Source organism: Saccopteryx bilineata, chromosome 7 (assembly GCF_036850765.1).
Source record: "Saccopteryx bilineata isolate mSacBil1 chromosome 7, mSacBil1_pri_phased_curated, whole genome shotgun sequence".
Classification (NCBI taxonomy): Eukaryota; Metazoa; Chordata; class Mammalia; order Chiroptera; family Emballonuridae; genus Saccopteryx; species Saccopteryx bilineata.
Genome location: NC_089496.1, coordinates 97881248 through 97909117, shown reverse-complemented (window position 1 = coordinate 97909117; position 27870 = coordinate 97881248). Strand labels below are relative to the sequence as shown.

At 47.2% G+C, this 27870-nt stretch overlaps 1 long non-coding RNA gene and 1 other non-coding gene across 2 annotated transcripts; one reads left to right on the top strand and one right to left on the bottom strand.

Annotated features, from left to right (window-relative positions):
• The first annotated feature begins 2570 nt into the window (after positions 1-2570).
• TRNAT-GGU (transfer RNA threonine (anticodon GGU)) lies at positions 2571-2646 on the top strand. Its single transcript has one exon. It is a non-coding gene; the product is annotated as a tRNA-Thr (tRNA).
• A 19792-nt stretch (positions 2647-22438) lies between these two features.
• LOC136310410 (uncharacterized) lies at positions 22439-25082 on the bottom strand. Its single transcript, XR_010726560.1, has 3 exons — positions 24938-25082; positions 24372-24503; positions 22439-22990 (listed from the first exon to the last, which is right to left on the bottom strand). It is a non-coding gene; the product is annotated as an uncharacterized lncRNA (long non-coding RNA).
• Positions 25083-27870: the final 2788 nt, after the last annotated feature.

The following is a 27870-nucleotide window of genomic DNA, read 5'->3' as shown; positions in this document are numbered from 1 at the left end:
TTTCTGCTGAGAACAAAATCAATATAAAGATGACATCAGAGTCATGGCAGCATGAGAGATACCCTTGATCTCTCCCCTTGAAATTTTAATACATCAAACAGCTATAACCCAGCTACCTGACTTCAACCTATACTACAGAGCCACAATAATCAAAACAGCATGGTATTGGCAGAAAAAGAGATATACAGACCAATGGCACAGAATCAAGAGCCCAGAAATAAAACCATATATATATATATATATATATATGCAAATAATCTTTGACAAAGGAGCTAAAACACACAATGGAAAAAAGGAAACCTCTTCTATAAATGGTGCCGGGAAAATTGGAAAGCCACACGCAAAAGAATGAAACCTGACTACAGTTTGTCCCCATGCACAAAAATTAATTCGAAATGGATCAAAAATCTAAATATAACATCTGAAACAATAAATTACATAGAAGAAAACACAGGTACTAAACTTATGGACCTTGGCCATAGAGAACATTTTATGAATTTGATTCCAAAGGCAAGGGAAGTAAAGACAACAATAAATAAATGAGACTTTATCAAACTAAAAAGCTTATTCACAGCAAAAGCAACCAACAACAAAACAAAAAGGCAGCCAACCAACTGGGAGATATTTACAAACAACAGCTTTGATAAGGGGTTAATAACCAAAATATATAAAGAACTCACAAAGCTCAGTAGCAATCAAGCAAACAATCCAATTAAAAATGGAGAGAGAGTGCCTGACCAGGCAGTGGCGCAGTGGATAAAGCGTCGGACTACGATGCTGAGGACCCAGGTTTGAGACCCCAAGGTCGCCAGCTTGAGCGTGAGCTCATCTGGTTTGAGCAAAGCTCACCAGCTTGGACTCAAGGTTGCTGGCTCCAGCAAGGGGTTACTCGGTCTGCTGAAGGCCTGCGGTCAAGGCACATATGAGAAAGTACTCAATGAACAACTAAGGTGTTGCAATGCGCAATGAAAAACCAATGATTGATGCTTCTCATCTCTCCGTTCCTGTCTGTCTGTCCCTGTCTATCCCTCTCTCTGACTCTCTCTCTGTCTCTGTGTAAAAAAAAAAAAAAAAAAAAAAAATGGAGAGAGAACCTGAAAAGACAATTCTCCCAAGAGGACATACTAATGGCCAACAGATATACGAAAAGATGCTTATCAGCTAGCTACTAGAGAAATGCAAATCAAAACTACAATAAAATACCACCTCACACCTGCTAGGTTGACTATTACGACAAGTAATAGCAAGTATTTGAGAGGCTGTAGAGAAAAAAGAACCCTTATTCTCTGCTGGTACGAATGAAAACTAGTACAGCCATTATGGAATAAAGTATGGTGGTTTCTCAAAAAGTTAATAATAGAACTACCATATGATCTACCCAAAAAATTCAAGAACATTGGTATGCAAAAACACATGCACCCCCATGTTCATCGCAGCATTATTAACAAATGCCAAGAATTGGAAATAACCAACCTATCCCTCAATAGAGGATCAGATAAAGAAGATATGGTACTTATATACAATGGAATACTACTCAGCCTTAAGAAATGATGACATATTGCCATTATGACAACATGGATAGATCTTGAGAACATTATACTAAGTGAAATAAGTAAATCAGAAAAAGCTAAGAACTATTGTATATGATTTCACACATAGGCGGAGGAATATGAGAATGAGACTCATGGACCTAGATAAAAGTGAACTGGTTGCCAGGGGGGAGCGGCTTGGGGAGGTTTGGGGGAGGGGAGTAAAGAAGAACAAATACACAGTAACGAAAAATGGTTTGACTTTGGGTGATGGGCACAAAACACAATCAATAGTTCAAATGCTATAGAAATGTTTACTTGAAACCTGTGTACTCTTATTGATCAATGTCACCCCATTAAATTTAATTTGCTAAAAAAAAAGTTTAAAAAATCAATAAAAAAAAGGCAAAGCAGTATGAGGAGAAAGTGAGTTCAATCACATCATTTGAGCATCTGGATCGAGCCAGACTTATGCTATCAAGATTTATCCCAAAGATATTTTTTCCGTTTCATTAGCCAATAAAACTGGTTTGGACATTGAAGAGAGTTGAGTCGGGTTACTGTCACTTGCACCCTCACTAGGTAACTATACCTCACAATATGCCAATCAAGTGGAATGCCCTAAAACAAACCATGGAGCACAAGTTGGTGCATAGTCAGCCCTAAATAAATCCTGGCTGTCACTGTGGGGGGCTCAGCTGAAATAATGCACCTGAAGTCCTTCCCAGCTGCATACACAGGGTGAGCGCTTATTCAGTACGTACGTGATAGATGTTACTTCTCCACAGTAGCTACCTTGAGCTCCAACTCATTCATCCAGCAGCCCAACTGGCCGGGCTCTTATTACTGAAGCCCCACAGTTAAGGTTCCAAAGATGAGAAGTTAATAAACCAAAAACAATTTTTTTGTAAGTGGCCAAGTTCATGGCAACCACCTCTCAAGACCTGTGTAGCTTAGTGGGTTTCGACAGAGCTATTCAAATGGGAACATCATTCTGTTATCGGTTAAGTCAGAGCCATCTTTAAAAAGTAACTACACGCGGCCCTGGCTGCTTGGCTCAGTGGTAGAGCGTCGGCCTGGTGTGCGGAAGTCCCGGGTTCGATTCCCGGCCAGGGCACACAGGAGAGGTGCCCATCTGCTTCTCCACCTCTCCCCCTCTCTTTCCTCTCTGTCTCTCTCTTCCCCTCCCACAGCCAAGGCTCCATTGGAGCAAATATGGCCAGGGCGCTGGGGATGGCTCCTTGGCCTCTGCCCCAGGCGCTCGAGTGGCTCTGGTTGCAACAGAGCAACGCCCCAGATGGGCAGAGCATCGCCCCCTGGTGGGCGTGCCAGGTGGATCCCGGTCGGCCGCATGCGGGAGTCTGTCTGACTGCCTCCCCGTTTCCAGCTTCAGAAAAATACAAAATAAAATAAAATAAAATAAAATAAAAAATAACTACACGCTGCTGCAGAAGCTGAACTTACTTCTTCAAAAGGAAAACAAAAGGGAAAATGTCATCTGGCTTCGAAAATCCAGATGTAGAGACCGCCAAGAGTTACTCATGACACGCAACCCCTCTACATCTTGATGACAACAAAGATTTAATAATCACTTTTTTTAAGGTGAATGTACTTAACCATTCTTCCAAAAATACCAGCGAAGGGGGAGGGGCGGAGGGGAACAGGTGGAAAGTGACGAGGTCTCAGTTGCCCACACCCTCTCACAGCACAGCAGTCACGAGGAGTCGGTCGGCACGGGATCAAGCTGCATCTGTGGATCCAGCTGCCCTTGGCAGATTTCACCTGTCCCTGCCGCGGATTAGCTCCATCTTCTAAAAGACAATATAGAAAAACATTACAGAATGAATGTTGCTGGATACCCTCTTAAAAAAAAAATGACCTTTTGCCAAGGTCTACGTTATGGGCAGGCAACTGGTGACATTGGTTTCATCTCAATGGGGAAAGGGCAGAAGGGAGGCAAGAAATGAACACTTACTGAGATAAGTTCTCTCCTTTTATTTTCGTGCCCATCCCCTGAGATGGGTAATTAGTAAACCGACTGTACAGATCTTGAGTTCAAATGGTTAAGCAATTTATTTAAGGTCACCATAGAAATGACAAGGACAGGTCTGAAAGACTCCAAAACTAGTATGCCTAACGCTACTACCCACCCTATGAATCTCTTTCCTCTCCCCTTCTTCTAATTCTTTGTCTCTCCCTTTATACCCTATCCATAAAAACAGGCCTTCCCTATTCAAGAACTATTTGAGGAAGCACACAGAAAGAAAGAAGAAACTGAAAACCAGTATTGAATGGCTTTCCTCTATGTTTATCTTTCAATCCTTTGGAGTCCACGAGGAGTCTATGCCGATGGGAACTTTCCAATCAAGCAAGATCTAAGAAACAGGAGAATGAACTTGATACGATTGCTAACATTTTTCGACCTAGTGCTTACTATCTGCCGGACACTCTCTTCATCATTTTATTTGCATTAACTCAGAGAATCTCCATAACAATGCCATGAGGTTGGTACTGTTTTTGAACCTAAATGCCAACTTCTGCACGTATCCCACAGAATGTTATCACTGTGGCTTTGACTCTTGCCTTCCAACCTGCTAGGGCCCTTTGACCCCTGTTTCTGTCGTGGGTACCTTAGCTTCCTGGCTTAGTACCTTTAGGAAATTTAATAATTACATTTTCTCTTCCCGCTTCCACTCCCCATGGGTGCAGAATCGAGGTGGGACCGCTGTGGGGTCATTTTCCCGTCTAGTCCTACCTGGGTAGTGGACAGGGAGGGCAAGAAGAAGGGCAGTTTACCATGTCAGCCCTGGGGACCGATAGAGAGAGGGCTAGCAGAGGAGAGGAAACAGTATGGAAACAGAGAGAACACAAGGAGGAGCCACAGAAAAACATTCTGCCTCCAATGTGATTACGGAGCCCAAGAAATCCAACCTCCGGGGCCAGCTCTCCTGGCTGCCTGCCGCAGCCGCAGACCCAGGTTCTGTGGTGGGCCCACTCTGCATCACTCACTTAAATGGCAACGACATCTGACAGACAGAGCACCGAGACATGGCCCCGTGTGTCCCTAATGTGATTAGAGTTGGAGAAATTATTCATCAGAGAATATACTAAAGTGTTTAGTGTCCCCCGGATGGATGCATTAGGGGCAGGTCCTGTTGGCCTCTGCAAGGCTCCTCTGTGTGCTTGTCCTGGAAACCCCTGCGCTGGCTCCGCACTGATGGCCTCATTACTCACCTCCAGTCCCTCCGCGGTCTCCATGACTCACAGTCTTGCGGCCTCATCGCAGCCCCACGTCTCTCTCCATTCCCTTCCAGGACCCTCCATTCCCTTCCAGGACCCTCTGGGCCACCTGCCTCCCTCACCCCGAGGAGCCACAGTCCCCAGCCATGATGTAAAGGGCTTGCACCTGCTGTCTCTGCCTCGCCCTCTAATGCCTCGTGCCAGCCCCCCCTCCCCTGAAATGTTCCCTGCTCTCAGCATCTCCACCAGTCCTTCCTGTCTTTTGGGGCCTGGCTAAGGCCACCTTCTGCCGAAGTCTTCTAGACTGTCATTAACCAGAATTATGACCGCTCTCCTGTGCTCACAGAGCATTTTTTTTTTTTTTCTTTCTAGCACTTTCTCAGCAAGCGTAAGGATGGTAGAGGGATGGTGGATGGGAAGCCATTGTGAGGAAGATTGTCCGTTCCCACAGGGAGGAAAGGCTACTACCTCCTGCTGTTTATGCTTTGCACACAGCCTGGAATCAAGTGTGTGGGCTTGGTGTGCACAGGCTAAAGTTCCCTACGCCCTGGTTTCCTGTGAGAAAGAAAAGTTTTGCCATTATTCCCAACAACCATTATTACAAAAACACTTATGTAATATTGTGAAGTCTGAGGTTAGAAAAAGATCTACACTTTACAAAAGAAACTCATTATAACTCATTGTAATTAGGACTATTATTAATTAATCCCCTTCATTCACTATGCAGCTGCTATGAACCAGGTCTGTTCTAGGCTCTGTGTATAGTGTCTCTAATGATCACGACAATACTACAAGTAAGTCCTAACCCACGTTAGAAATGGGAAAATTGAGGTACAGAGAGGTACAGTGACTTGCCAAAAAGATCTAATTGCTCAAAATTTGTGAAGTCTGGATTTAAACCCGAGGCCTAAGTCCATATTCCTGTCCTCCCTACTCCTCAGTGTTTTCTGGTAAACTTAAGACTCTGCTACAAACTGGGAATTACCGAGCTGTATTAGGCTGCTTCTGTGGAGGGGATGTCATGGTTATGGTTAAGAATAGGACCCTGCAGCCAGGCAGCCTGGGTTTAAACACTGGCTCTACTGTTTATGCACTGAGACCTTGCTTAAGGCCCTTGTCTTCTTCATGGCAAAGTTTCCTCATCTGTGAAACAGCAAGTTGGCTTGATGGAATCCCGGTGATTGCAGTTTTATGTGCCAACCACATCATGGCAATGAGTTCATTAATCCCACGGAACACCCTTACAAGGAAGACATAATCAGCTTGGCAGGGAAGTTTAGGAGGTGAAGGGGCTGGAAAGAGTTTTGAAAACACCACAACTTAGAAGATCCTTCATATATTAAAAAAGTAATAAATCTAAAAGTCTCTTATAGTTAACTTGGAAGTCATTTTGTGGTTTATAAAATGCTTATGATGAGCATATTTTCAGAGACATGGGGTTTACCAGTTCTCCTGGCAACCTGGGAAAGCTTTGTTAGGGCATAAAGACCAGAAACATACCCTGTACTTTTGCTACCTTATGTAAAACCCTTCCTTCAACAGATCCTAATGCCAACAGGTAAAAGTCCAAATGCCGGAGCCTGCACTACATGAAGCTTATCAAGTTAATCTTGGGTCAAGTTGCCAGTCTTGACACTTCACCAACTAATCTTCCATTGCATATTGCAACCTTCTACTCATCATTCAATATCCTTCATTGATTTCTGCAGGGAGAAGTCATTGTTACTATGTCCTGTTGCCACAGGCCTTTTGCACACATTCTACTGCCGCACTTCTTACATTGTGTTGAAATGTTTAGTATGTGTATGCCCCCACTGTTAGTCACAATAGGGAGCTGGTCAAAGGTTGGGATCACATGCTGGTCATTGTTCATCTTTGTACCTGGCACATATCAAGTACCAAGTAAATATTTTTGATCACATGCATAAATTAATAAATAACTTTCTGTTTTTAAATTGAATTTATTGGGGTGACATTGGTTAATGAAATGACATAGGTTTCAAGGTGTACCATTTCATAGTACATCATCTGCACCCCACACTGAATAAATAACTTTCAGTGTTAGAAAAAAAAACAAAACACTCCAGCTAAAGCAGTATTTTGTTTGAGCTTAATGAATAGTAGTTCCTTCATCATTGTCATCATCCTCATCATCAAGATCCTTAAGATCCAAGCAATACAGCCTGTGTAACTGAGAAAAGTTAAGACCATCTATAGAGGATTTTCTTGCATTATTCTTCTACATAAACTATATCAGTAAAAATGTTTTCTTAGCAATGTCAGATACAACTACCTTCTTCATATAGTCAGTCTGCTAACTATGAAATGACAAAATCACAGGACCATTCAAAGGTTAATTTGTTGTGCTTGCAGGAATGTGGAAGCCTATGTTCACAGGGAAGGCACACAGTAGGCACCTGGTAAATACCTGCCACATGATGAGCATGCGTGGTGTGAGGCAGCTCTCCCATGATGACAGCTTGGAAGTCAGCTGTCTATACACCTCTGATTCAGCCACTTCCGTTATGAAGGGTCAGGTGGGGATGCAAGGAAGAAAAGCATTCAGTGAGAAGACCCAGGTTTAAGTCCTGGCTCTGCTACTTAGCTGCTGGGTGACTTTGGGAAAATCACTTGCCTCTCAGGGAAACAGTTTCCTCATTTACAAAATCAGGACAATGTTTCTTGCCTTGTTGTTGGGATTCCACAAAATCAATACATGAGAAAGTATCTACCACAGGCCTGAGTGGTGGTCAGTAGACATCTATACGGTATAAACTTGGTTCTATTGCTAGACCTTTTTCTTGACCCTCAGCCTCAGGGCCAGAAGTATATTTGTATACATCCATTGGCATCCAAAACAAGAAGATAAAGAAAGAATATAAAACAGAAATAAAGAGGCCCTGGCCGGTTGGCTCAGCGGTAGAGCGTCGGCCTGGCGTGCGGGGGACCCGGGTTCGATTCCCGGCCAGGGCACATAGGAGAAGCGCCCATTTGCTTCTCCACCCCTCCCCCTCCTTCCTCTCTGTCTCTCTCTTCCCCTCCCGCAGCCAAGGCTCCATTGGAGCAAAGATGGCCCGGGCGCTGGGGATGGCTCCTTGGCCTTTGCCCCAGGCACTAGAGTGGCTCTGGTTGTGGCAGAGCGACGCCCCGGAGGGGCAGAGCATGGCCCCCTGGTGGGCAGAGCGTCGCCCCCTGGTGGGCGTGCTGGGTGGATCCCGGTCGGGCACATGCGGGAGTCTGTCTGACTGTCTCTCCCCGTTTCCAGCTTCAGAAAGAAAAAAAAAATACAAAAAAAAAAAACAGAAATAAAGAAAAATTGGCTCCTTGGAAGAAAAGGTGCCTTATCTGATTGGACCAGAGGTGGGGCTAAGGGACAGCATTGGGAGAGCTATCACAGGCACACTCACACACAAAGTCCCTATAGGCTGAGCCTCATACTAGAGACAAAGAGGAAAAACTCAATTTATTTTGGTCATCTAAAACTTAACAAAGTTCTCTTCTTTATGGGAATCATTTGTGTCCATTTTATGCTCATGCACACTGAGATATGAATTTAATTCGTTCTGTAACCAAGCTCATAAGTCAGTCAACTTGTATATCAAACTGCCGATACTGGACTCGTGTGCCAATGAGCCAACTAGTGGCAGCTTCTCGAATCACGACTCGTATATCAGAATTTCACTCAGATCTCAAACAAAATACAGACCGAGTCGCAGTTCGTCGTATCTTAAAAAATTTGTATGTTGGTCTGTTTATATGTCAAGGTACCACTGTAGTTGTTGGTTTCACTGGGCTCTATGTTAGTGCTGCATCTTCATAATGTGTTGCTTATTTGTTGGAGTCATACAGTTACTACTTTTAAAAATCATAAGCTATGTTGACTCTTGCTTTTGTTGATATTTGTGACCAAGGAAAAAGCAACTTAAAAGAAATATGTGGATGCACCCATTAGGAATTATCAACAAAAATATGGAAAATTAGAGTTGGTGCAGATATGGGAAGATCGGAACCCTGTGCATCGCTAATAGGATTTTTAAATGGTACAACCATTGTTAAAAAAGAAAAAAACCGCCCTGGCCGGTTGGCTCAGCGGTAGAGCGTTGGCCTGACGTGCGGGGGGGCCCGGGTTTGATTCCCGGCCAGGGCACATAGGAGAGGCGCCCATCTGCTTCTCCACCCCCCCTCCTTCCTCTCTGTCTCTCTCTTCCCCTCCCGCAGCAGAGGCTCCATTGGAGCAAAGATGGCCCGGGCGCTGGGGATGGCTCCTTGGCCGCTGCCCCAAGCGCTAGAGTGGCTCTGGTCGTGGCAGAGTGATGCCCCGGAGGGGCAGAGCATCGCCCCCTGGTGGGCAGAGCGTTGCCTCTGGTGGGCGTGCCGGGTGGATCCCAGTCGGGCGCATGTGGGAGTCTGTCAGACTGTCTCTCCCTGTTTCCAGCTTCAAGAAAAAAATACAAAAAAAAAAGAAAGAAAAAACCAGTAGGGCAGCTCCTCAAAAAGTTAAACAGAAATAACATATAACTCAGCAATTCTACTTCTGGATATATACCCCAAAGAATTAAAAGCAGAAACAGACACTTGTACACCAATGTTCATAGCAGCATTATTCACAGTGGTAAAAAGGGGTAAACACCCCAAATGTCTATCAAAAGAGTAGATAAACAATATGTGGTGTACGTACATGATGGAATACTACTCAACCTTGAAAAAGGAGGAAATACTGATATACTACTACAACATGGCTGAACCTTGAAGGCATTATACTAAGGGAAAGAAGCCAGGCATTAAAGAACAAATATTGTATAACTCTACTTACATAAGTAACTAGAACAGGCAAATTCATACAAATAGAAAGTAGGATTTTGGTTACGAAGGTTTACGGAGAGCAGGAATGGAAGCTACTGTTTAATGGATACAGAATTTTTGTTTCGGATGATAAAAAGAGCTGGATAGTGATTTTGGTTGCACAACAGTGAGAATGTACTTCATGCCACTGAATTCTACACACAAAAGTAGTTAAAATAGTGCATTTTATGCTGTGTATATATTATATCACAGTTTTAAGGAACTTGAAACGATGTGTATGGAATACAGTGCTGTGCTCAGATATGGATGGTTCTCAATTTCTCCCTAATTGTCTCAGTGTACCAGCTGGCACACCAGTCACAGGGGAACCGTCCCAGGCTGGCCAACCTCACTTCCTCTCTGGAGACCTGCATTTGGAAGGATTCTGAAGGGACACAATTTTTAATTCCTCTGCCTAAGTGTCAGAAACCCTGCCAACAAGGTTGGCAGAACATCGAACTAGGCCACTCTCCTTCCGGAGCCTGGGACTCCCTGGCAGGTCCCGTCTGAAAGCAACCGCACCCTGTAGTCCTATCCTGAGCTTGTGTATCCCGTCACCACACATGACCTGCTGGGCTCCTGGCGATCCAGTTAGGTGACCGGAACTAATTCAATAAACCAGTGGTATAGACTTAATAGCTTAACAGGCTGCCTCTCCCAGAAAGCATATTTGCATTTTCACGGGGTTTTCTGAAGACAATAGTTTCAATCGAAGGGGCAAAGACAAACCCATTTTCTTGACAAATATTTGCTGCTTATGGGACACACAGCCACGGAATACTTTTCCTTCCAAAGAGGCACAGGTCACACGTCGCAGGTGGCCACGGTTAGGCTTGTTAACTGGCCCCAGTGCCAAGAACAGAACGCTGGTCAGCTACAGAGAACCAAGGGCACATCTCTGCCCCATGCCTGTCTCAGCCAATAGATTGTGATGCTATGGGAGGGAAACATCCACGGGCACTCACCTGGCCCCGGTCCCCCTTTCAGAACCAAGGTTATTCTAGGACCAGCAATCACCCTCAGCAATGGCCATCGGGAACCTTTTGAAACTCAGGGTTTATTACTCAACAAGTTCCGAAAGGTACACAGCAAGCCACACAGTGAGGTCACAACTGTGTGTGTTGGGGGGTTGGGGGGGTGTCTGCTTTTACTGGGCTTAAGGGTGGGGACCTAGGGTTTCACAGGTTCACTCTTCATTGGTGAGTTCAAAGTTGAGAGTCAGAATTAAAGCTTGGGAAGAACCAGGGGGGTCAGGGGCATGACAAACAGTCAGTTATCTAATCAACCAAAGACCTCCAAAACAAAAAGGAGGGAGGGAGTGGCTGGGCTTTTTATCTAGTCATGTGGCTGACATTGTTTGTCTGAGACAGCCATTGAAGGGGATGTCTGGGCAAACAGAGCTTAAGTCAGGCACTTGTGTTACAAAGAGAAACCAACAGTCAGGGTTACACTGAGCTCTCTGAGAGAGGGTCCCCTAGCGTAAAAAGGAGACTCTTGGGCCTCTCTCTCTCTCTCTCTCTCTCTCTCTCTTCCATTCTAATCATACTGATTGTGCTAAATTATATTTGCCAGCTCAGCTCCAGCCACACATGCCTCCCAGGTCATTCACTGGAGCCACATTCCAGAGGGCTTTAAGGAAGTAACACAGCCTCCCACCCGGTTAACTCCACGGGTCACCTGAACAAAGGCCAGGTCAGCACGCGCTCACCGCTCACCGTAGAGCTGTGGTAATTACATTACCCCCCGCGTTGCTGGCTAAATTCCTTAACTGAGAGCTGGACTTGTGAAGCAGACTGAAACTCATTCCCATGTGAACTGGGACAAGGGCCCGAAAGGCACCTCGTTTTTACTGGCCAGAAGCTTGTCCTTCCAGGATAAGCAGCCCAAACGGCTCCTGGTCCCAGGGGCTAAGGGGTTCAGGGTTCAGCATCCTGGAAGGAGGTGGGTTTTCATGAGAAGGAGCTATGGCAACAGGACCCTCCTCTCCCCAACTCTTGCTCAGCAATTCTTGTATGAAATCCTAGCACAAAGGGGTAAAGGTTCACTAGAGGATGCAGGGAAGAAAGGACTGCAGGTGAACCTTGGACTCAGGGCAAGAATAACCCCACCGAGAGCAGAAGAGAGCTGCTCGCCCGTAAGCACTTACGACGGGTCAGGCCCGCACTGTACACCGTATGGGCATTACCTCATGTAACTGCCCAGTGACACAGAAACTATTATCTCTTTGTAGATGGAACGGAGACTCAAGGACACAGGCACAAAAGCCAGTGTATAGCTCCTCTTGGCTCCCCTCGATAGTAACATTTTTTTACAAGGCTCAATTCATAAATGTCTCTTGGCCACTATCCAGGAAGCATTCTATGTTTTCCCAAATAGCGGTACGTGCCTCTGTATGGCCCCCCACCCAAGGGTAGCCCTTTCCCCAGCCTCGGTCCTTCCCAGAGCAGATGCAGATGCCCTCGGTGCCCCTCTGGACTACAAGTCCGCTGGGCATCAGGCTATGGCCTTGTCCACTTCGGATCCCAGATGAACTGGAGCCAGACAACCACAGTGCCACATGAGATAACACGAAAGAAACCATAAAAACACGAGATGTTTTATAGGGGTTCCTTCCCAGCAATGCTGACATTGTAAAGACCACCGGATACCCTGTGCCTATCCTCCAGGCCCAAGGAACAGCAGGGCTGATTCTTGCCTACTGCCTATAACTAACACCAAGGCCAGGCCTTGCAAGAGAGAAGCCCCATGTATTTTCTTGGTCTCATGGAGACATCTGCCTTGAAAGTACCCGACAGCTGTGCATGCCACACTCGATTGTACATTAATCATGCATCGCAGGGGAACGTGCCACCATTGCTTCCAAATCTTCTGCTAACACCACTAACACACAGACGGGTACCCTGCTTCTGAGCTGCTAGGGGACAGAAATAGGCCTCCAAATTCCAGCTGGCCACTCTCTATAAAACCTCAGACATCTGGCTAGAAATATTGGCAAATGAGCATCCCTTGGCTGGGGAAGTGCGTGATTACATAAGGGCCTGAGCACCATTTGACAAACGCTCACTCACTCCAGCCCTGCCTGGACTCCTTCGTTCTCTTCTCCATCTATTTCCCCTCGGTCTCTGTCCCCTTGCTCTACGTTTCTGTCTCTCTTATAGTCTCTATCTCTCTGTTCCTCTCCTTCTTCTGTCATAGGTTCAGGGTGGTGCATGTTAAAAAGAATTAGACTCACAAGATTCATTTTTTAAAATTACAGCATTTCCCACTTGCTGGAGACTAAGGTACCAGGGACTCGGCAGGCACGGCTTAAAGCCTCATCTGCAATTGAAGACACCAAAGCAAAAGAAAATTAAGTGACTTTCCTAAGTCACATGGCTGGGAAGTAGAAGAACCAGGATTCAAACCCCAATCTGATTGCTTCTCTTGTTTTACTTTCTTTTCTTTCCCACAATCCTACAGGCTTCTCCTGCAATTACTAGTACTCGGGTCAAAATCCTAAAGCCTGAAAATGAAAAATCACTCACCAGAGAGGCCAGGCCAGCACAGGGCAGAGCAGGGGCCAGGACAGGGGAAGGGGGGGAAGAAGGGTGTCAGAGCAGGAGAAACCTATGACGAAGGTTATGAAGAAGGAAACTGTTGTGAAATGTTTAATTATTGCAGTTGGGGGTAATTTTTTATGGGGGAAATGAAGTGATTCCATTAGCTCTTGTCACTTTCCAAAATAAAGCTGTCAGAGTGGGGTGAGGGGTAAAAGGAGATGAGAGCTTCTGTTTTAATGTGTTTTTCTGCCGATTGCCAAATGGAGTTAGTTCCAGGCTCCATTCATCTATGGGAAGGGAGTCGGTGAAGGTCCTGTGTGAGCCTCCCTGCTGCATTCAGCCCCTCTGCGGCCACATTTCCATAGCAGAACAAAAATACCCAGCCCAGCCTGGGGAAATGGAGCAGGTGCCCAGTCAACGCAGAAAGAGACCAGAGCTCTGGGAGCTGGAGCCAGCTCCGCCACCAGCTGGCTCTGGGGCCTTGGGCACCTCGCTCCCCAATGTGTAAATGAGATTCTCAAAAGGTAATGCCCCTTCCCCCTTGCATCCCGTAAGGGTCCACTGATTCAAGCTTCCAGTAATCATTGTGCTTTAGCACAACGTTTGGCTTATAGTAAGAGCTTGATCGATGGCCAAGCCGTCCTTCCGTCCTCACCGTCCTCACCGCCAGGTACTGGGGCTATTCGTATCTAACGGATGGGGCTCTAAGCCACCAGATGGTGGGACCAGGACAGGAATGCAGGTCTAAGTGCTCAGCCAGTGCTCTAAGCCAACGTCCTGTGCTGTCACCTCCTTCCGTGCGGGCCCGGGAACCTCTCTACCTGTCTCTCCATCACCCACATCACGGCAATGTGAAATCCTGCCTCCCTAGAAGGGAGCAATTGAAAGCAAGACACTGTGATTATCTTTTTCTATTTTTTAGAAAGAGAGAGAGAAACATCAATTTGTTGCTCCACTTATTTATCCATTCACTGATTGATTCTTGTATGTGCCCTGAGCAGGAATTGATCCCACAACCTTGGCATATCAAGGACAACACTAATCGACTGAGCTACCCGGCCAGGACACTATTGTCTCCTTTATCTCTGAACTAGCCCAGAGCCTAACCAAATGCAAACATGCCTTACTGCTCTTTGTATCCCCTGTGCTTCGCACTCAGCAGGTACTCAATATGAATTCATTGATTGCCCTGTAATAGGAAAGTTCTTGTTTAGCTGAATGAATAACCAGATCTTAACCAGGGAGAGGGAACTGTAACTTTTCCACGGAAAATCTAAATATCTGGAGAGAAGACAGCTGGGGACAGTCTGATGGTTCCAGTGGGGAGAAGCCAAATGATGTTCTTCTGAACAAGAGCTCCAGCTTCCCCAACAACTCAGCTGTGGCTCCACGGAAGTGAAAGCCACCAACTGGTAAGGGTCCCGGAGGCCCCAGGCCGCAGGCCACTGTCTCTGGCTGACGCCCCGCCCCGGCCACGTGCCCAGGCAGGGGCAGTGTTTCTCCCGGCATCGTTTCCTGGGCACTTCCCCATCTCTCACCTGACAACGAAGTCCCACCGCTCAGCCTCTGTCGTTGGAGGCAGGGACAACACAGGGGACCAAGGTCTGCGTTTTGGTCACTGGCAGGCCCAGGCACCAAGTGATATCTTCTGGGGGCTTCAGCACCAGGGAGTCAGGGCACTTTACGGTCCAAACAGGCTCCAAGCTCAAAGCCAAGGGAGCCCAACTCTGCCATCCACAGAGGCACCAAGGTATATGGCTACCAGCCCCAAAAAGTTATCCCAGCTGCCCAGTCGTGTCCTGTGTGCCGAGAGTGAGACTGCCCCACCGTGGACAGTGTCTGACCCCACCTGCGGCCCACGACCAGCGTTCCCAGTGTTCATTCAAGGATCCACAACTGGAAGGAACATATACCCTGAACACACAGTGTGGGTGCTTTTCTGGGTGTTTTCTTTTTTCTTTTTTTAAATATTTCATTTATTGATTTTTAGAGAGAGAGGAGTGAGAGAGAGAGAGAGAGGGAGAGGGAGAAGGGGAGGAGCAGAAAGCATCAACTCCCATATGTACCTTGACCAGGCAATCCCAAGGTTTTATTTTTGTTTTTTTTTTAATAATTTTATTTTTTTAATGGGGCGACATCAATAAATCAGGATATATATATTCAAAGATAACAAGTCCAGGTTATCTTGTCGTTCACTTATGTTGCATACCCATCACCCAAAGTCAGATTGTCCTCTGTCACCTTCTATCTAGTTTTCTTTGTGCCCCTCCCCCTCCCCCTTTCCCTCTCCCTTTCCCCCCTCCCCCCGTAACCACCACACTCTTATCAATGTCTCTTAGTTTCACTTTTATGTCCCACCTACGTATGGAATAATGCAGTTCCTGGTTTTTTCTGATTTACTTATTTCGCTTCATATCATGTTATCAAGATCCCACCATTTTGCTGTAAATGATCCGATCTCTTCATTTCTTATTGCTAAGTAGTATTCCATAGTGTATATGTGCCACATCTTCTTTATCCAGTCATCTATTGACGGGCTTTTTGGTTGTTTCCATGTCCTGGCCACTGTGAACAATGCTGCAATAAACATGGGGCTGCATGTGTCTTTACGTATCAGTGTTTCTGAGTTTTGGGGTATATACCCAGTAGAGGGATTGCTGGGTCATATGGTAGTTCTATTTTCAGTTTTTTGAGGAACCACCATACTTTCTTCCATAATGGTTGTACTACTTTACATTCCCACCAACAGTGGATGAGGGTTCCTTTTTCTCCACAGCCTCTCCAACATTTGCTATTACCTGTCTTGTTAATAATAGCTAATCTAACAGGTGTGAGGTGGTATCTCATTGCAGTTTTGATTTGCATTTCTCTAATAGCTAAAGAAGATGAGCATCTTTTCATATATCTGTTGGCCTTTTGTATTTCTTCCTGAATCCCAAGGTTTTGAACCGGCAACCTCAGTGTTCCAGGTCGACGCTTTATCCCACTGCGCCACCACAGGTCAGGCTTTTCTGGGTGTTTTCTATGTCAATAGATACCTTTGGTTACTGCCAACCACTCACACCAGTTGAAGATGCGCCTGCCAGGGCAGCCCATGAACACAGATTGTTGCCTGGCCCAAGTCGTGCACATCCTAGCCCCCGCTCTCCTAGCATGGATGAAGAGGGGGAGGCACAGCCGTTCCTACCACCTATTCAATGGCTGCCTGGGTCCCTTATCTATATCTGCTGTGAGCTAGCTCACGAATGTTGAGCATTCCTATGCCTGCCCTAGATCCTGGGTGTCCACCCTCCATTGCAGGGGGAGTTGGAGATATCCTCAGGACCATGGGCAGGAGGCAGATGGAATCTCAGAACAACACAGCCTGAAGCTGAGGCCATGGCCTTGAAGGCAGATGGCACCAGTGCCAAACCCAGTAGCCTAAGGAACGGGACCCTCCATAATATCTACCTTTCCTGTCTTCTCTCCCCACACCCCCACTATCGGAGTCAGCTTGAGAGTTTCCCTCTATAACTCACACATCTCTCTTTCCTCTTATGCAAAGATCTATGCTGCCCTCCTCCCCTCCCTTTGGCTCCACCAACCGGGTATCCCCATTTCCAGAACAAGTTTCCTGCTTTCCTACCTTCAAGCTGTTAAGATTTTCCTCCTTAAAATGCTGTTCCATGTTCTTCCTACTGGAACATCAACTAGTCTTCCTGCAAGAAACAGCTTAAATCCCATCTCCATTTTGATACCTTTAAGGATCACCCCCATAGCTAGAACCAGCTGACCTTGATTTTAAAAAAATTTCCAGCTCTGGCCAGTTGGCTCAGGGGTAGAGTGTTGCCCATGTATGGAAGTCCCAGGTTTGGTTCCCAGTCAGGGCACATAGGAGAAGTGCCCATCTGCTTCTCCATCTTTCCTCCTCTCACATCTCTCTCTCTCTCTCTCTCTCTCTCTCTCTCTCTCTCTCTCTTTCCCTTCTGCAGCTATGGCTCGATTGGAGCGAGGTGGCCCCAGGCATTGATGGCTTCATGGTCTCTGCCTCAGATGCTAAGAAGAGCTTGGTTGCTGAGCAATGGAGCAACACCCCAGATGGGCAGATCATTGCCCCTAGTGGACTTGCTAGGTGGCGCCCAGTCAGGGCACATGTGGGAGTCTGTCTCTCTGCCTCCCTCAGCATCGACTTGGCCTAATGGCATTGGCTACTGTCTAACCCCCACTTCTCATCTCTCTGTATACTCTTGGGGCACAGGAATAATACAGATGAGCAGCTGTCCCATGAGCACCCACCAGAGTGCCCAGCACAGAGCTGGTGCTCAGGAATTGGTTTGGTTTGTTAAGACAGAGGTAGCAGACTGGGAAATGTGTCAATGTTGCCATTTGTGCCCAGGAGCCCTGGACAACAGGGTTGGACCTGTGGCTTGCTCATCCTGACAACCCCAAACCCCTATCACAGGGCCCGGAGCTGGCCACAACTCAATGAATGCTTGTGAAATAACCCCCTGGACTAGACTCATCTTAGGTTGGTGACTTTGGAGAGGTGACTCGAGCCTCAGTTTCCTGAACCCTAAGCCAGAAGGATGAGTTCCTTCCCGTAAGGTTGTTGTGAAGACGAAACGAAAATGAGAAGAGTTTTGTGCCCTGTAGAGTCCTCACATGTTCTGAGTGGCTGAGCAGATCCCTGGTTAACAGACCTTTTCTTCCCCAAGTGGACACCACACCCAGTGGAGAAGGATGTGAACCAGGGAGCTGACTGCAGCACATCCGGCTTCTATAGAACAGGTGACACCAAAAGCAAAGAGTAACAGGCTTGTGTTTCAGCAAGGAGTGTCTTTTCACCCCCTAAGACTGAAATCGACTCTGCCCTCTGATTCTGAGATTCTGAGCAGAGCGTGGCCAGCCAGGTTTCATGCTGTTCTTGGTCACCGTGTGTGCTTTTCCAGGGTCTTGTTGAGTAGGGTTGCTCCAGAGAGCTGCTCTTGCCTCCTGAACATTCTCCCCATCAGAGGAGAGCCAGTGTCGCGCTGGGTACGGTCGCTGTGTCCATCCCCTGTGAGACAAGAGGTTTAAATTCTACCGAGCAGTGAACGATGCAGACCTGGAGGTCAACACCTCTCTCAGCACCTACAAACCCAGGTGACATTCCCCAGGCAGACAGGGCTGAGGGACAGTCTAGCTCTGCCTTTAAAATAGCTGTGTGATCTTGGGCAAGTCCCTTACTCCTTCCAGCTTCAATGTCCTCCTGGTCCTTGCTTCCTACCGTGGTGGTGAGGACATATCCAGATACTGCTTACACAGCCCTTGGCATGGTCCCCAGCACATGGAAGAGCTCAATCTATTCTAGCTATTTGCATTTTTATACCATCAGGGCACATATTTGGGTTTGAAAAGTACGCAGGTGGAGGGCTAGAAGCCAGGACCCCCACGTTCTCCCAGACACCCTCCCAAAGGAAAAGAGCCACAGTCCTACAACACACACGCTGACACATTTGCGGAACAACTCTATCACACATGCGCACTCCACATGCTCTCGGACAGAGGTCTGTTTCCCACAAGCTTCTATCGCACAATATATGCAGAACAGACCGGAAAACTGGCAAGTTCCCAGACCCTGATTGCTCTCATAATGGGCACTCATGGAAACTCCCCTTTTGATTAGGGAGATGGCAGGGATAGAAGGCAGAGCTCTAGAACTTTCCCATCCCAAAGCAGAGCCAAGCCCAGGTGGTACTCAGTACCTCCACGAAGTCTCACTGTCCAGCATCGGGGGAGAGATATTGGAGGGATGGGAACCTTCTCTCCTTCCACTCATGCCGCTGTCTCATCCAGGACAGAAGCAGGTCCAGATTACTGGTTCAGCCTGGGGACCAGACAGTGAACTAACATTCTCTGCCTTAGTCAGCGTTCTCCAAAGAAAGAAAACCAATAGGATATATGTGGAGAGAGAGGGAGCGAGAGAGGGAATCAGACTGGTTGAGACGTACACATTTTGTGGAATGGCTCACGCAATTGTCCAGTTTGGGAGGTCCAAAACCTGCAGGACGGGCAGGCCGGCTGGAGCTGGAGCCCCCGGGAAGACTGGATGCTGTAGTTTGAGTCTGAAGGCAGAAAGCCATCCTTTCCCATCGAGGAGGACGCCATTCATTGTGGTAAGGCCTTCAACAATCAGGACGAGGCCCACCCACATTGTGAAGGGTAATCTGCTTTATCCAGAGTCTATTGATTTAAGTGCTAATCTCCTCTAAAAAAAAAAACAAGAAAACAAACAAACAAACAAAAATCCTCCATAGAAACATCTAGAATAATGTTGGACCAAATATCTAGGTCCCAAGGCCTAGCCAAATTGACAATAAAATCAACCATCACACTGTCGTTCTGACAAAATGTGCCTCCTGAGGGAATGGCCTGTGCAGGACAAAGATGAGCCCAAGGACAATGTCAACAAGGGTAGAGTGGGTCTGTGACCATCCAACTCGAATGGGATCCCAGGCAGAGTCAGGGAGGCAAAGGACACATTTCCCTCCAGGGAGGCTAGACCAGAGCTTCTCCGATTTTCATGTGATGTGAATCCTAGGTGGGGATCTGAGACTCAGCATGTCTCACCAGGCTGCAGTGACTGCCTGAGTTGGTCTACAGGCCAGGTGGGGGTGGGGGTGGGGGGGCTAAGAGCACAGGCCCTGGGGTTAGAAACCCAGGTCCAGTCTCAGCCCTAGCTCCCGTCACTTTCCATGGAACTTTGAATAAGGGAATCTATTTCATCTATGAAATGGGGAAAAGGAGTAATCATAGCATCGACTTCAAAAGGTCACTATGAAATTAAAAAGAAAATGAACAGAAAGTATGGCGGCATAGGGTTCAAACTCAATAAAAGCTTTTGGTTGCTACCATTAACAGGCGCATTAGGTTTTAAAAGAGTCCATGTCAAGTAAGAGATCAATAAATCTTATATCTGCCGATCAGCATGGTTAAAGGATCTAGGCATAGAAGCACAGGAAGAAGAGTTAGTAAAATTGAGAGCATTCTGGCCCTGGCCGGTTGGCTCAGCAGTATAGCATCGGCCTGGCGTGCGGGGGACCTGGGTTCGATTCCCGGCCAGGGCACATAGGAGAAGTGCCCATTTGCTTCTCCACCCACCCCCTTCCTCTCTGTCTCTCTCTTCCCCTCCCGCAGCCAAGGCTCCATTGGAGCAAAGATGGCCCGGGCGGTGGGGATGGCTCCTTGGCCTCTGCCCCAGGCGCTAGAGTGGCTCTGGTCACTGCAGAGAGACACCCCGGAGGGGCAGAGCATCGCCCCCTGGTGGGCAGAGCGTCGCCCCTGGTGGGCGTGCCGGGTGGATCCCGGTCGGGCGCATGCGGGAGTCTGTCTGTCTCTCCCCGTTTCCAGCTTCAGAAAAATACCAAAAAAAAAAAAAAAAATTAAAAAAATTGAGAGCACTCTCCCTAGAGAACAGATGCAGAAAGGAGGCAGGGAGGCAGGAAGAGAAATGGTGAGGGGCTCTCTAACCATACTTGAAATAGAGTGTGTCCGTAAAGTCATGGTGCACTTTTGACCGGTCACAGGAAAACAACAAAAGACGATACAAATGTGAAATCTGCACCAAATAAAAGGAAAACTCTCCCAGATTCATACCTATTCAGTGCAGTTCGATGTGGGCTCATGCACAGAGTTTTTAGGGCTCCTTAGGTAGCTATCCCATAGAGCCTCTACAGACTCGTCACTGACTGATGGCCTACCAGAACGGCCTGTTTCCTTCAACTGCTTATCCCACCGAGTAATGTTATTCCTATGTGGTGGCGCTTCATTATAAACATGCTGATATTCACGCTGCACTTCGGTCACGGATTCGAATTTAGTGAGCCACAGAACACACTGAACTTTCCTCTGTATCCTCCACATCTCGACTGGCATGGCCATGGCTGCTCCGCTGTATACACGGTGTTACATCATCATCTGCACATGCACACATGCCGCCACATCATCCTACAGAAACTGGGAGAGTTTTCCTTTTATTTGATGCAGATTTTACATTTCTATCGTCTTTTGTTGCTTTCCTGTGACCGGTCAAAAGTGCACCATGACTTTACGGACACACTGTAGAGTGAACATGGAAATGGAATGAGAATTGTTCATAAATCAACCAAGACCGACATCTGCCGTTTCCTGGGCAGTTGGAATGGGATCACTAACAGAACTTGGGAGTAATTGAAGTGGTCAGTGAAGCTGGCTGTGTGGACTGAGTTACCCATCTGCCACCAAGCCAGGCCAACAAATTGTGCCACCATTCCTTAGTCAGAGGCCACAAGGCTGGTGCCACAAATTCACATGACAGTTCCCCAGACCTTTCAAGTACTTCCAGAACTCAGAGCGCTTGCATGGATGGCTGTCCCTGGGAACGGTGTCCAGCGTGCAGGCCTGGCACTGCAGTCCTGTTGTCCCGGGGCCTCTCCTGGGGGACGCTTGGCACATTGCAAACTTAGTCATAATGCATCAGACAATTTATTCAGATTTCCTCAATTCCATTACAGGGCCCTTTGGGAGCCAAATGGGGAAAAGAATCAGTGCCTGTTGCTGGCCAGAGAAACAGCCGAGTCCGAACAGCCTGCCCCTCATGAGAACACTGGACTGTCCTCCGGCCACCTCCCAGACCAGGGCCACCATGTTACCAGGACAATGAGATGCAAGCCTGGATGGCCAGCAGAAAACACGATATGGAGGTGGCAACTGAGGCTACTGCATGCATTCATTCAGTGACTCGGGGGGGGGGGGGGCATCCTGGATGCAGAACGGCAAGCACCTCGGAGCGGAGGGGCGGAGCCCGGGGACTGCCACTGGACTCACTCGGAGCAAGAGCAGATTCCCTTACTGCCCAGGTTTGGTCACTGTAGCTGTGAGCCTTTTATGAGACTTAGGGGACCCCTCACCTTCCCCTCCATATCATGCTTGAGTTACATCTAGAGCCTTTCTGAACTAGAATTGCCAAATAAAACTAAGGTTAGCAAATAAAAATACAAGATAGCCAGTTCAATTTAAAGTTCAAGTAAACTACTTTTCTAGTGTATGTATGTCCTGCATTATATCATATTTGGGACATACTAATACTAAAGAGATTATTCATTGTTTATCTGAAATTTAAATTTAACAAAATGTCCTCAATTTTATCTTGTATTCCACTCCAAATCCCCCATTTCTTTTTCCTAGGTGTGGCCTATTCCAGTGGTGGGATTTAAATAATTCAACGAGTTCTCTGCCCTAATGACTATTTTAAGTATAATAAAACGATATACAGAAATGTAGTTTATTATTTCATGCATTTAACACTTAAATAAGAACAATTAAAAGAGATATACAAAAGTAGATTATAAGAGAGTTTTAAAATATTAAATAATACCTGGGAAAAAAAAAACAATAAAGCTGTTATTTAAAATATTTCAGCCCTGACCGGTTGGCTCAGCAGTAGAGTGTTGGCCAAGCATGTGGAAGTCCTGGGTTCAATTCCCAGCCAGGGCACACAGGAGAAGCACCCATCTGCTTCTCCACCCTGCCCCCTCTCCTTTCTCTCTGTCTCTCTCTTCCCCTCCCGCAGCCACAGCTCCATTGGAGCAAAGTTGGCCCGGGTGCTAAGGATGGCTCCATGGCCTCCGCCTCAGTCGCTAGAATGGCTCCGATTGCAGTGGAGCAACGCCCCAGAGGGGCCGAGCATTGCCCCCCGGTGAGCCTGCCAGGTGGATCCTGTTCGGGTGCATGTAGGAGTCTGTCTGTCTGCCTCTCCCCTACTTCTTACTTCGGGAAAAATACAAAAAAAAAGATATTTTCATATTGCTTCTTGATTGGCGTCCTCACTTGCAATTTTTTCACCTGTGGATGAAATGAACATTACTACAGGTGCTTAGAATGTGCTGTTGCACAGAGAAATGTTAAAAAAAGAATAAGGAATGTAAATTTGTGATTTCCACATTGAGCCGCTTCCTAGGCGCCCACCTTAGAGAGAACCCTGATTAAAAGTGCCATTTTAAATTATTTTTATTTTTTTTTTTTTTTTTTTTTTTTTTTACAGAGACAGAGAGATAGTCAGAGTGAGGGACAGACAGACAGAAACGGAGAGATGAGAAGCATCGATCATTAGTTTTTCGTTGCACGTTGCAACACCTTAATTGTTCATTGATTGTTTTCTCATATGTGCCTTGACCACAGGCCTTCAGCAGACCGAGTAACCCCTTGCTTGAGCCAGCGACCTTGGGTCCAAGCTGGTAAATTTTTGCTCAAACCAGATGAGCCCACACTCAAGCTGGCGACCTTAGGGTCTCGAACCTGGGTTTTCTGCATCCCAGTCTGACGCTCTATCCACTGTGCCACCTCCTGGTCAGGCGAAAAGTGCCATTTTAACAACCAATTCCCAAACTCAACAAAATATTAGTTATCGGTTCTGCCAAACTGGTGTGAACCAACTGAATCCCACTACTGGTCTATCCCCCAGACTGGTTTTGCCACCCTGAAGAGTTCCTGGTATGACCCCAATACACCTGGCATGGTAGCAGGAGGCATTCACGGAGCCCCCTGACCACCCCGCGCCCCCTCTTTGCAATGGGGCTAGGGCTGGAGGGTGCCCCAGGTCCTGACCCATGGTGAAGAATGGAGTGGGAGGGGCGGAGACCACATAGCACCTTGGTGGAGGAGAAAGCCAATTGGGGTGAAGGTGCTGCAAGCTACATGCACTTGGGCTTCCTAATACTGAACCCCCAAGTTAGACAAGTCCCCTACCCAGTCCCAGGCAGTCCCGGACCCTCCCAGTTCTACTGAGGGTAGGAGGGGGCTGGGAGGGGCTGCCATCACCCTAACTCCCCTGTGACCAAGAACAATGGAGACTCAGGAAGAAGGAAAGGGTGAGGACTCCCATGACCTGTTTTTCCCAAATTCACCCATCAGCTACCTCATTCAGTCCACTTCCCTCCCCTCTTTCTAACCAGCTCCTTGGGAGAAGAAGGAGCAGGACTACTGGGCTAATGGACGGCCTCCACGCGGAAAGATCAACCATGCGGCTCAACCCTGCCCTCCTGGGCAGCAGGCAGGGGCCCCGCTGCTCCCACCAGCAGCAGATGACTCACAAGGTGCCGTTTGGTACCTAGGCCTTGATCATGTAGTTGCCAGTCAAAACAAGCCCTGGCCAACCAACAGAGACGGCTCTTAACCTCTCTGTGCCCGGTTTCCTCACCTGTGAAATGGGGCAGAGGGCACTTACCCAAGGCTTGTTTGTGGGTATGCCTGCAGCACGCCCACTCAGCACCAAGAGCACTCAGCGTGGGCTATGACTGCTGCCATCCCTGGCTCTGACCAGGAGGGGAAGTGGGGGAGACTAGGCAAGCATGAGGCTCTGGAAGGAGGAGAGGAAAGAGGAAGAAAGGGAGGGTTAAGCTGAGTTCGGGTGAGATCCGCACACGGAGGGCAGCTGGGGGCTGGGTCATTAAAATGAGGAGGAGACACGAACAGATGAAAGGGACTAGCCTGGCTGCTATCTGGGTGAGCTCAGAGTGGAGACAATGCCCTGCAAGGGGCATGGGAATGGAGCCCTCTGTCCCCATCGCACCCTCGGAAGTAATGGTCTCAGTTCTGACAAGCGCGGGCTGTAGGCAGGCTATGACTCGGGGCATGGATCCAGGCCCAGCTGGAGCAGGAATGCTCAAGGGACCCGAACCGAAGCCACAGTAAGCCAACAACAGAGACAATGTGGGGGGGGGGGGTAAAGGACAGCTGGACCCACTGAAACCCAGAGTTCACACTGGATTCCAGATTCAGGCGTTCACTCACCTGGTCGCTCAACGCACTTTCATTCATTCACTCAGCTGAATGGATTGTCTCATCTGCCTTAGGCCCACTGCTAGGGGTTCAAGACATGGGGTTGGTGGCAGACTGCCTGGCATCCTGGCTTTCACACAGCAGGATTCAAGAATCCAGAAACCCAGCCGCCTAGCAGAGCACTGGAACTAAAGCACACGGTTAGTCCACTGTGCCCCAACCCCTACTTAATGGAGGGGCCTGTCACCAGCTCTGCCTAGAAGAGTGACGGCTCTGCCATCAACACACTGTTTTCTCCACGTGGACTGTTTGCACGCACAGAGCTTGTCCAAGCGTCAAGGGCAGAGCAGGAAGCATTCTGAGCTCAAAGGAGTGGAAGTGACGCTTTAGAAGCCACTTACCTACGGTTCTTCACGTGAACAGCTCTTCCTCTTACTGGCAGAATCTGGTCTGAGACTTGTTCTCGTAGCCACACACCTCCAGGTAGCAAGAAGAAGATGCTGAACTCCAGCCCAGTCATGGTTGTGTGAACCTGGGTATTGATCAGAAGCCCCTGACAATCGTTCAATGTCCACAGAGATTGAGATTCCTCCCGGGTTCTCCTTCCAGGTTGTAGGGAAGACTCATGATACATGAGTTATCATCATTCTTGCCTCTCTGTTGATCAGAGAACCTCTCTCTGCTGGGGGAGGAGCTGAGAATAAGAGAGAGGAGGCTGAGATTTAGAAGCCACAATGTGTTTAGCCAATGACACTCCGGCCCCCAGAAACTATACATATTCAATCCCAGGATACATGGACCTTGAAGAGGCTCTCCCAGTGGTGGCAAGAGCTCATCCAGGCCCCTCTTCTGTCAAGGTCATGAATCCCATCACCCCATTGTCATGGCCACACAGGAGCTGATAGAGCCCTCTTCCCTCTGTCATCTACCAGTGACACATGACACAGGATTTTATATGGGTACACTTTGTCATGAAGATATTTTGATGATGAAGATAAGAATAACATCAAAAATAATCATTTTGTTGTAGCTGGTACTTAGTAAATGAAATAATGTTAGCTGAGTTCTTATTGGATGTCCTCATAGTAGCATATCTTAGGAAATACACAGTGGGAAAAGTGAAGCTTAAAAAAATTATGGGACCCTAGCCAGTTGGCTGAGTGGGTAGAGAGTCATCCTGGCTTATGTACAACCTGGGTTCAATTCCTGGTCAGGGAACACAAGAGAAGCAACCACCTGCTTCTCTCCCCTTCTTTCCCTCTTCCCCTCCCACAGCCAGTGGCTCAATTGGTTCCAGCATCGGCCCCAGATGCTGAGGATAGTTCAGTTGGTCTGAGTGTATCAGCAGGAGCCTCTCTCACTATCTCCCCTCCTCTCATTTAAAAAAGAAATTACAGAATTTGCCTAAATTCACAGATTAAATGGCAACTGAAACTTGAAAGCAGGCACTCATTCTGAAGCCCGTACTCCTAACCACTGCTTTACAATATGCCAACAGGAGGTGGGGGGGAGGGGTAGAAGCAGACAATCAAATTCTAAAATTCAGGTAGAAAAATAGACAAACCAGAATATCCATAAGAAATTCTGAAAAAGGAAAGCTATGAGAAAGGACATGCTATATATCCCCAAGGATTAAATCAGTATCGTAACATATGTCCAAATATCCCAATAGAACAGAATGACAATGTGAGAAACAGACCCAGCTATGTATGAAATTGAGTATGTCATAAATGGAACACCTCAGATCACTGAGGGGAATAAAGAATGAATCAATAAATGGTAGAGAGCCACCTGGGTGACCATCTGGAGAAAAATTAAGTTGGACCCGTCTCCCATATGATCCACTACAATAACTCCAAATAGATCAAAGATTTAAAACTAAAAACAAGGCCCTGGCTGGTTGGCTCAGTGGTAGAGCATAGGCCTGGCGTGCAGGAGTCCCGGGTTCGATTCCCAGCCAGGGCATACAGGAGAAGCGCCCATCTGCTTCTCCACTCCTCCCCCTCTCCTTCCTCTCTGTCTCTCTCTTCCCCTCCCGCAGCCAAGGCTCCATTGGAGCAAAGTTTGCCCGGGCGCTGAGGATGGCTCTGTGGCCTCTGCCTCAGGCACTAGAGTGGCTCTGATTGCGGCAGAGCGATGCCCCAAGATGGGCAGAGCATTGCCCCCTGGTGAGCGTGCCAGGTGGATCCCAGTTGGGCGCATGCGGGAGTCTGTCTGACTGTCTCCCCGTTTCCAGCTTTGGAAAAATACAAAAAAAAAAACAACAAAAAAAAACCCTAAAAACAAAACCATAAAATTATTGGACAAAACCCACAGAATTTGCATATAGCCATGGGTACACATTCTCTCACCAGGACTCAAATTGCAGAAGTCATAAAAGAAAAAAGATGGATCAATTTAGCATAAATTAACACTAATGCACAGGAAAATAAACAATGAAAATTTGGGAGAAAATATTTATACCCCATGTCATAGATTAAGGGCTAATCCCTCTAAAATAAATAAATTTAACACAAATGGATGAGTAGATAGCTCCTAGCCAAAGAAACATAAATGACCCTTAAATAGACTGCTCACAAAAATTAGGGGATATTTCAAAATGAATATGAAGTGATAAAATATCCCCTAATTTTTGTGAGCAGTGTGTATGAAAAGATACTCGACCTCACTCATAATAAGAAAAATGCAAATGCACTGAAAAGAATATTGTTTACCTAGCAAGTCGGCCCAAAGGAAGACATTAAACATTCCATCTTTTGCAGAGATTGTGGAGAAACAAGCTCCTTCATTCGTTACTTGTGGGGGAAATCCCCCGGAAGGGCAAGTTGGCCATATCTACCAAAATGACAAATGCATATAACCCTTAACCCAGTGAGCGCATCCTGGGAACTTATGCTACAGATGGACTTGCAAACATGTGCAGTGACAAGTTTACAAGGTTATTC